Source organism: Stenella coeruleoalba (assembly GCF_951394435.1).
Source record: "Stenella coeruleoalba genome assembly, chromosome: 6".
Lineage (NCBI taxonomy): Eukaryota > Metazoa > Chordata > Mammalia > Artiodactyla > Delphinidae > Stenella > Stenella coeruleoalba.
In genome coordinates this window covers 44,463,764-44,472,886 of record NC_137151.1, presented here as the reverse complement: position 1 = coordinate 44,472,886, position 9,123 = coordinate 44,463,764, and the positions used below count along the sequence as shown (strand labels likewise).

Below are 9,123 nucleotides of genomic sequence, written 5' to 3'. Positions count from 1 at the left end.
ACTTACCTATTTGGATCCACTGAGTATGAAACAAACTGATTATATGACGTTCATTCAGTCCTTCATTCAACAAATGCTACTTGTGCATCCCTAGACCAAGCTGGAAAGAAAAAGATGGAAAAGTCATTGTTCTTGCTTCAAGGAACTTAAAGTCTAAACGATGTAACTAAATAAATGGATATTGACTGACAACGCAAAGCGCACTTTGTTTTCTGATTTCCTCTAGGTGAGGGTAAAGGGAAAACCTTTAAAAGAAATGTCTGACAATGTTCACGCACAGAATTCTTCCAGGAGAACTGTTGGGACTGTGAGTCCATGATGTTGGGGGCATGTGGTTACAGGAGAGAGAGCCCCACGTACAATCTGAAAGAAGTTCTGAAGAAATACCTCTTTCTTTTGTTTCAGACAAGATCATATGAATATTCCTTCTTACCTTATGTCTGGATATACTCTGCACCATGCTTTCAAAATGTATTTTAGGTTTTTTTTATTGAAGTACAGTTGATTTACAATGTCGTGTTAATTTCTGGTGCACAGCAGAGTGATTCAGTTTTATATATATATATATATATATATATATACACACACACACACATATATACATAAAACTGAATCAGTTATATATATATTCTTTTCTGTTATGGTTTATGATAGGATATTGGATATAGTTCTCTGTGCTATAAAATAGGACCATTCTTTATCCATTCTATATATAATAGTTTGCATCTACTAGTCCCAAAATCCCAATCCATCCCTCCCCCATGCATCCTCCCCTTTGGCAACCACTAGTCTGTTCTCTCTGTTTCTGTTTCATAGATAAGTTCATTTGTGTCATATTTTAGATTCCACATATAAGTGATATCTTGTGGTATTTGTCTTTCTCTTTCTGACTTACTTCAGTTAGTATGCTAATCTCTAGGTCCATTCATGTTGCTGCAAATGGCATTATTTTATTCTTTTTTATGGCTGAGTAGTATTCCATTATATATATATACCACATCTTCTTTATCCATTCATCTGTCAATGGACATTTAGGTTGTTTCCATGTCTTGGCTATTGTAAATAGTGCTGCTATGAACATAGGGATGCATGTATCTTTTTGAATTATAGTTTTGTCTGGATATATGCCCGGGAGTGGGATTTCTGGATCATATGGCAACTCTGTTTTTAGTTTTTTGAGGAACCTCCTTACTGTTCTCCATAGCGGCTGCACCAATTTACATTCCCTCAATGGTATAGGAGGGTTCCTTTTTCTCTGCACCCCCTCCAGCATTTGTTATTTGTAGACTTTTTACTGATGGCCATTCTGACAGATGCAAGGTGGTACCTCACTGTGGTTTGATTTGTGTTTCTCTGATAATTAACGATGCTGAGCATCTTGTCATGTGCCTATTGACCATCTGTATGTCTTCTTTGGGGAAATGTCTATTTAGGTCTTCTGCCCATTTTTTGATTGGGTTTTTTGTTGTTTTGTTATTAAGTTGTATGAGCTGTTTGTATATTTTGGAAATTAAGCCCTTGTCAGTTACATCATTTGCAAATATTTTCTCCCATTCTGTAGGTTGTCTTTTCGTTTTGTTTATGGTTTCCTTTGTTGTGCAAAAGCTTATAAGTTTAATTAGGTCCCACTTGTTTATTTTTGCTTTTATTTCTATTGCCTTGACAGAATGAACTAAGAAAACATTGGTGCCATTTATATTAGGGAATGTTTTGCCTGTGTTCTCTTCTAGGAGTTTTATGGTGTCATGTCTTATATTTAATGCTATAAGCCATCAAAATGTATTTTCTGATATGTATACCCTTTCTTTATCCCCTTTGTGAACTGGCAAAGAACTGTTTTTTAACTAAGCATTCACTAAGTAATCAGAATATGTTCACAAAAGACAGTATGTATGTATACGGTCCATTGTAACACAAGGTAGTAATAACTCCTTTACCAGTTAATGAGGAATGTCTCTTATGTGCCTGCAATCCAAGAGAAAAAATGTGTTATGACCACAGTTATTTCAGTGTTATTGGGCAGTTAGAATCTATTAAGGATCTTAAAAAGGCATATATCTTGATACTGAAATGTGCAGTCATTCTTATCTCTATAAAGTGTCACTGCATGTGCAAACAGTGGGCAAGGATGAAAGGTAAATTCATACACAAATAAACTAGTGTGTGTGTGTGTGTGTGTGTGTGTGTGTGTGTGTGTGTGTGTGTGTTTAAAATCAGACATACTTTAACAATGCAGAAATGGAGAATATACGGTGAGTTATAACCAAGAAAGAATGCATTATATCGGCACAGGGCCACAGTTGTTTCTTCTACTAGAAAAGCAGACAACCCTAAAATATTGGTTCTCATCCACACCATGTAAATTTAAAAATATAAAAATCGTACACAGAACATATAAAGCTCTTTTGTGTTAGGGCACTTGTGTTTGTCAAGCACAGATGGACAGTGAGTGTTACACATCACTGACATCCTCTTGGAAAGTTAGTGTGCCTGAGTTATATGCTGCAGGGCCTCCTAACTTCTGCCCTAGGAAAGTGACCCAGTAAATCTTTAGAAAAAAGCATTTTAGCTCTTTCAATTACAATGCCTGCAAGCATTGCCCGTGCATTATCTGAACAACTGGAAGGCAGAGGACAAGTAGAAAACACCTACTACTTCCACAGGAGGAAAGACATAGTCTACTTTTGTAACAAACTCCTGATGGAGTTAAACAGGCATCATATACCTCATCGTCACACACCACTGTCCAGTACAAAAAGGCACTTATTATTTTGGTGAGAGGAATAAATGAGAAGTCTACAGTAATCATCCATCCGACCTACAACCCAAACCTTTCAGCAGGCTAGAATGAAAAGGACTTCTTTTCCCAAGATAAAGACAAATGATGGAGCTATTAGTACTTATTTCAAGTACTAATCATTCACAGCATAAACTGATGTTTTGCTTCAAGTATATATATTTACAATTCCATAAAACGTCTTTAATTGGTAAGCATCTAAGATATGTACCAGTTTCCATACATTTCTATTTGTTCATAAATCTTTATGGCTATTCCTGGTAGGTGCATAAAGCTACACCTGGATTTAGAGTGTCTGTGTGCTGATCAGCACACAGATTGACACAGAATATGGTTTCTCTCCTGGAGGAGATGGATTCTTATGAATATCAGGCAACATTCTGTCCACTGCAGGAAAACGTTGGCTTTGAGCTTTATGGAAACCAAAAGGAATGGTGTTTTAAGTATACTATCTTGGGGAAGTACTAAGATATCATCTTTGATCACAGTAAAAATGTAGTTGCAAATAACAATTAAACTATTATTTTCTTTCTCCACGTAATCAATAGAGGCTTATTGTTTAACACGAAAAAAAGATTTGCAGTGATACAAAAAAGAGAGTTCTTTTGTGTTAGGGTGCACATGTTTATAGAGAATAGAAGGAAAGGAAGTGTGTTAGACGTTATTCAAGATCTCCAAAAAAGTTTGCGTGCCTGAATCATAAACAAGGTACACTAACCAAGCTAATAGCAGCACATGATGCCAACGAGACATCACTGTGTGGTGTTCTCCAGACTTGCAACTGCAGAAGCAAGTTACTTCCTATGGACCACTGCTTGGGGCCAAAGAGTAAGCATGCATGCTTCTGACTCAGCACTGCAAAGTAAGTTCTTCCACTTCTTTTATATTGCTCTCCTGGTTGATAATGCTAGAAAGTCACATTGTGGTAGTGAGAAACGGTAGCATGGAGGACTACAAGTTGAAATTTTGCAAAGTATATGACTAATGTGTTTATTAAGCGAAGTTATTTCACTGATGCACAATTTTTAAAAATCATTAGACTCATCTAATCAGTTAATTTCTCCATATATATGGAAAAGAATGATCATGAAAATTCAGCCAGCAAATGTCTTTTTCCAACAAAATAGAAGTAATATTTTTGTGCCATTTATCAGATTATTATTATTATTATTTTGCAGTACGCGGGCCTCTTACTGTTGTGGCCTCTCCCGTTGTGGAGCACAGGCTCCAGACGCGCAGGCTCAGTGGCCATGGCTCACAGGCCCAGCCGCTCCGCGGCATGTGGGATCTTCCCGGACCGGGGCACGAACCCATGTCCCCTGCATCGGCAGGCGGACTCTCAACCACTGCGCCACTGGGGAAGCCCTATCAGATTATTATTTCCCAGCTTAAAATTGCACTTCTTACACTAGGACTAGGACTAACTTCTACAAACCCATTTCTGCAAACCCAACTGTCTCTTGTTAGACTTTCTCAATAGGGATGTTGAAGAGTGGCTGGAAACCTGGGTAAGGGAGAGGGATGCTTTTCTCTATATTGCTTGACAGCTGTTGTTCTTTATATTGGCAATGACAGTTAGTTTTAGATTCCAGGATTTTCCCCCCATATTCTCAGACCCAGCTTATTGCCCTCCTTCAAAAACACCAGCACTAGCTGGCTGGCAGTTCCTTCTCAGAAATCTGATTTCCAGCTCTGTGGAGAGCCTCCCTGGGGCTCCAGAACCAGCTATGCAGCACCGTCTCCTTACAGCACTCTCTCCTTAGGGGTCCTCTTAGCGGTTCTGACTGCTTAGGGTCCTTATTCAGAGCTTCTGAGGCTACAGTTTCACCCAAGCAGCCTCCTTTCCTCAAAGACATGAGCCTCAGGTCAGCAGGGCCACTCCTCCAAATGTCTAAGTTTTAGTAATAACTCCGCCATCTTCTCTACGTTCCCCAGTCCTAGGCATGACAGCTCTTCTCTGTAGTTTTCATCTCCGTATTACCTCAGTGTTCCTATTTTGCCTCAGTTGTACTCCAGAGCCCATCTAACCAATTCCTTGTGCTAAATTCTTTCCATTAAAATAAGTGGTGTTCTAGTTTTTCTTAGTTGACTTTGGTGTTATAAAGAATACAAATTTGAATTTTAAATATGTTTATGAGCTGATACAAAAGAAACCTACAAAGCTAAAATATGAAGTGAAAGTAGGAATCCCAGATAATATATAAGTACTGAAGTTAGAGTTCATCCTGGGGCTTCTGTTAAACCCTGGTGCTCTTATGCTCCTACTTTGATGGTTGCTTGGTGAATAAAGAATGAGATATAAAATCTAGGGACCAACTGAGGAAGGGAATCAAATTGAATATCCCCAAATAAACCTGGGATACAAAGTGTCACACCCTTGAAGAAGGGTAAATGAGAAATAATCCAGTCTTGAAGAAAAGGTCAGCAAGAAAATTTGCCTGTGCTAAACTTGGCACTGGATTGTAAGGGAAATACTATTTCCTTAGAATTCACAGTCTAAAACTATCTCTCATGCAGTTTTTTTTCTGAATTCATAATTTATGGTATGAAAACCAATTAAATAATTTAATTCGAAATGGGCTTGAGACAGTGGTGCCCCCAGGGGAATGGTGTTGTGAAAATACTGTGACGATATTGGGTGAAGAGACTCAGCTTCAACTCAGGTGACAAATACTTCATAAAATAATATGAAATTTATTACACAAATGTGTAATAAACATAAAACACAAAACAAAAAAGAGTTGAGGACCAAGAGAATTTCACTAAAGTATATTTGCATACAGGGACCACAGGCAAAAGAAAAATGATCCAGATGAAAAAACAAGGAATAAGAAGGAATGAATGGTGCTATTGGTATGCATGGGCACACTTGAACCATCTTTACTACTTGAAACAAAAATAACAATATCCAATTTGAGAGTAAAAGAAGGGTACAGATAAATTATGGACAAGAGTAACACATGTTTTAGAGTTGGATAATCCTAGTTAAAGTATCCTAAGATCCTTACCTTGTTCAGATAAAGGTATTATGATGGTTAATTTATGTGTCAACTTGGCTGGGCCACAGGGTGCCATATATTAGGTTAAACATTATTCTGGTTGTGTCTGTGAGGGTGTTTCGGAAGGAGATAAACATACGAATTGGTAGACTGAGTAAAGCAGATGGCTATTCTCGGTGTGGGTGAGCCACCTGCAATCTATTGAAGGCCTGAATAGAATGAAAGGTTGAATTCACTCTCTCTGCCTTCCTGTCTTTTGAGTTGGGACAGCAGTCTTCTCCTGCGCTTAGACTCAGACTTAGACTGGAACTACACCTCCAGCTCCCCTGATTCTCAAGTGTTCAGACTCAGACTGGCACTCACAACACTGATTCTCCTGGTTCTCGGGATTTTGGACTCAGACTAAAACTAAACCGTTGTCTCTCCTGGGTCTCCAGCTGGCTGACTACAGATCTTGGGACTTTGCAGACTCAGTAATCACATGAGCCAATGCCTTATAATAAATCTTTACATATATACAGATATCATATATATACACATGTCATATACATATATATTTTCTGTTGATTCTATTTCTCTGGAGAACCTTGACTTAAACATGCATAGAGATTGATTAATTTTAAACTCAATTAAGTATGCTTGTCAAATAACTAGTGACTAAAAGGTAGTGTACGTAACTAAAGGAAAAGTTGAAGGAAAAATAAATGTGTTCAAAAGAGACCAGAAAAAAAAAGGAGAGGAAGAGGGGCAAAATGAACTTCAGTTTCAAGTAGAAACATGCAAGTGTAAAAAACGATGTACAATGAATGGGCAGGTTGCAGAAAGATATATACAGTATCCTTCCATTTATAATCATTTCCAAAGTCGATAAAATTAAGCAATGTAATTTTTACAGATACATATTTGAATGGAGAAACAAATCTTTTAAAGCAAGGAAATGATTAAAACAAAATTTATCATAGTGACTATTCTGTTGGGGGTCAGAGGGAAATATTAGTGAAGAAAAGAGACAAAAGGCCTTTAAGATACTGATAAAGTTTATTTCTTGGGCTGAGTGATCATTTTGTTATATTTGTAAGCTGTACAAATATGTTGCATACAATTATCCCATATCCCCATAGGACTCTGTAATCCCATGCCTTCTAATTGAAGGTTTCTGCAACTCTTTGTGAGAGGAGTTTCTCTAGGATGGGCTGTGAGCTCCACCTACATATCTGGCAGCCCTGAGGTCCCAGGAAGTTCCTTCCTGCAAAAGCATCCCTTTAGCAATGCCAAATAGGAATTGGTAGATGTTGCAGCTTCCACACCCCTCAAGTGAAGCAACTAAGGTATTTCTAAGCATATTCCAGCTATCTCCAGCAGGATTCAGCATGTTACCCACAGTAACCTCTTCAGTTACCTAAAATTGTAACTGTATTGACTTTCTTCTTGTAGCTACAGGGTCCAAAGACAGTCCCCAAAGTACCAACGTTCCCAATGTTCATGCCCCAAGTAGTCTCCTCTCACTTTGAATAATGGAAGTGACACTGTGCAGTTGGAAGCCTATGACTTACAATGACTTGTCAGCTTCCTCTGTAGCACTTTTGGAAATCTAGAGATGCCATATAAGAATTTTGACTATACTACTGCTGGAAACATAAGTTGCCCTAAGATCACACAGAGAGACAGAGGGACAGCCTCCCCTTAATGAGCTGTCTTGCTATGAACCCACCCCAGTCACTATTGACTGTAGCCTCATAAGTCCCAAGCGAGACCTACTGAAAAACCAAGCATCTGATCTCAGTCAACACACAGAATTGTAAGATAGCCTCTTTCTGTGCTCTCACTTTCCCATTCTCATGTGGGTGTTTCCTGTTATAACCTCCCAAATAAACTTCACTCTAAATATAGTCTTAGAGTTTACTTTTAGAGGAGTCCAAACCAAGACAACACAATTAACAGTTAAAGGCAAATCAACATAAAATAAAATAATTTCACATTATCTAACTGTCACATACAGGCATACACACAAAACATAAGGAATCATCATTTCTTTTTTTTTTTTTTGGATAGGAAATGGAGTTTGTTAAGTGGAAGTTACTTGATAATGGCTACAAAATAAAATACTGGCATTGTCATGTACTGTGCAAAAGGGTATGTGTTGTAGATATTTCTGTCCATTTTTATATTATCATTCTTATTCCTCTCTTTGATCAGCAGTGATAGAGGCAGGATTGAGCTATTAGAAACACCTTCTTGTTAATTTGCAAACCTTCTGTTCTATCTTAGTTCCTTTGAGTTGCTAAAGCAAAATACCTTAAACTGAATGGCTTATAAACAAAAGATACATTTCTCACATTCTGGAGGCTGTCCAAGATCAAGGCTTCTACAGATTCAGTTTCTCATGAGGGCCCACTTTCCAGTTTATAGATATGTACTTTCTTTGTCCTCACATGGTGGAAGGGGTAAGGGAGCTCTCTGGAGTCTTTTTAATAAGGGCACTTATCCCATTCATGAGGGCACCACCCTCATAAACGAATTATCTCCAAAAGGCCCCACCTCCTAACACCATCACATTGGGGGTTAGGTCTCAATATATGGGTTCTGAGAGCAAGGCACAAGGATTCAGTCTATAACACCTTTTTTTAATAATTAATTAATTAATTTTTTGGCTGTGTTGGGTCTTCGTTTCTGTGTGAGGGCTTTCTCTAGTTGCGGCGAGCGGGGGCCACTCTTCATCGTGGTGCGCAGGCCTCTTGTCTTGTTGCGGAGCACAAGCTCCAGACACACAGGCTCAGTAGTTGTGGCTCACGGGCCTAGTTGCTCCGTGGCATGTGGGATCTTCCCAGACCAGGGCTCGAACCCATGTCCCCTGCATTGGCAGGCATATTCTCAACCACTGCGCCACCAGGGAAGCCCAACACCTTCTTTTTTTAAAATTGTATGTGAATAAAGGTTCACCATGGCCATAAAAATAAAACAAGGTTTAGAAAAGAATACTTTTATTATTTTTAAGTGATTAATTTTGAAATGTGTGAATGGGCTCAAAATTTTGTTCTTTGGAGAAATTTAAAATAGGACAGGCTTTCATCTTTATGAATGGGTCACACGTAGACTTTCCAGAAGTAGAAAAATGTAATAGATGGTAGCTCATTGTCTCTTTAAGCCTGAGAAACAATACAGTAGGTCATTTTCTCATCTGCTAATTCACATTTGTCTTTAATTTCTCTCATTCCACATAATAAAGGGTATGCTTAATAAATATCTCACCTAGTAAGTAAGGTTAACAGAGTGCATATTCACTTTTTTCAATAGAGGAATTAACTACTTTAGTTAACTAGTTTACTA

The 9,123-nt window shown here is 38.2% G+C and overlaps 1 long non-coding RNA gene across 1 annotated transcript in view; it reads right to left on the bottom strand.

The window, feature by feature from the left end:
* The window catches only part of LOC307187643, a 472,947-nt gene that overhangs the window by 9,614 nt on the left and 454,210 nt on the right, over window positions 1–9,123 (bottom strand). Inside the window, exon 7 of the long non-coding RNA XR_013828669.1 lies at window positions 7–100. This is a non-coding gene — a long non-coding RNA (uncharacterized lncRNA). The remainder of the gene's footprint in view (window positions 1–6; window positions 101–9,123) is intronic.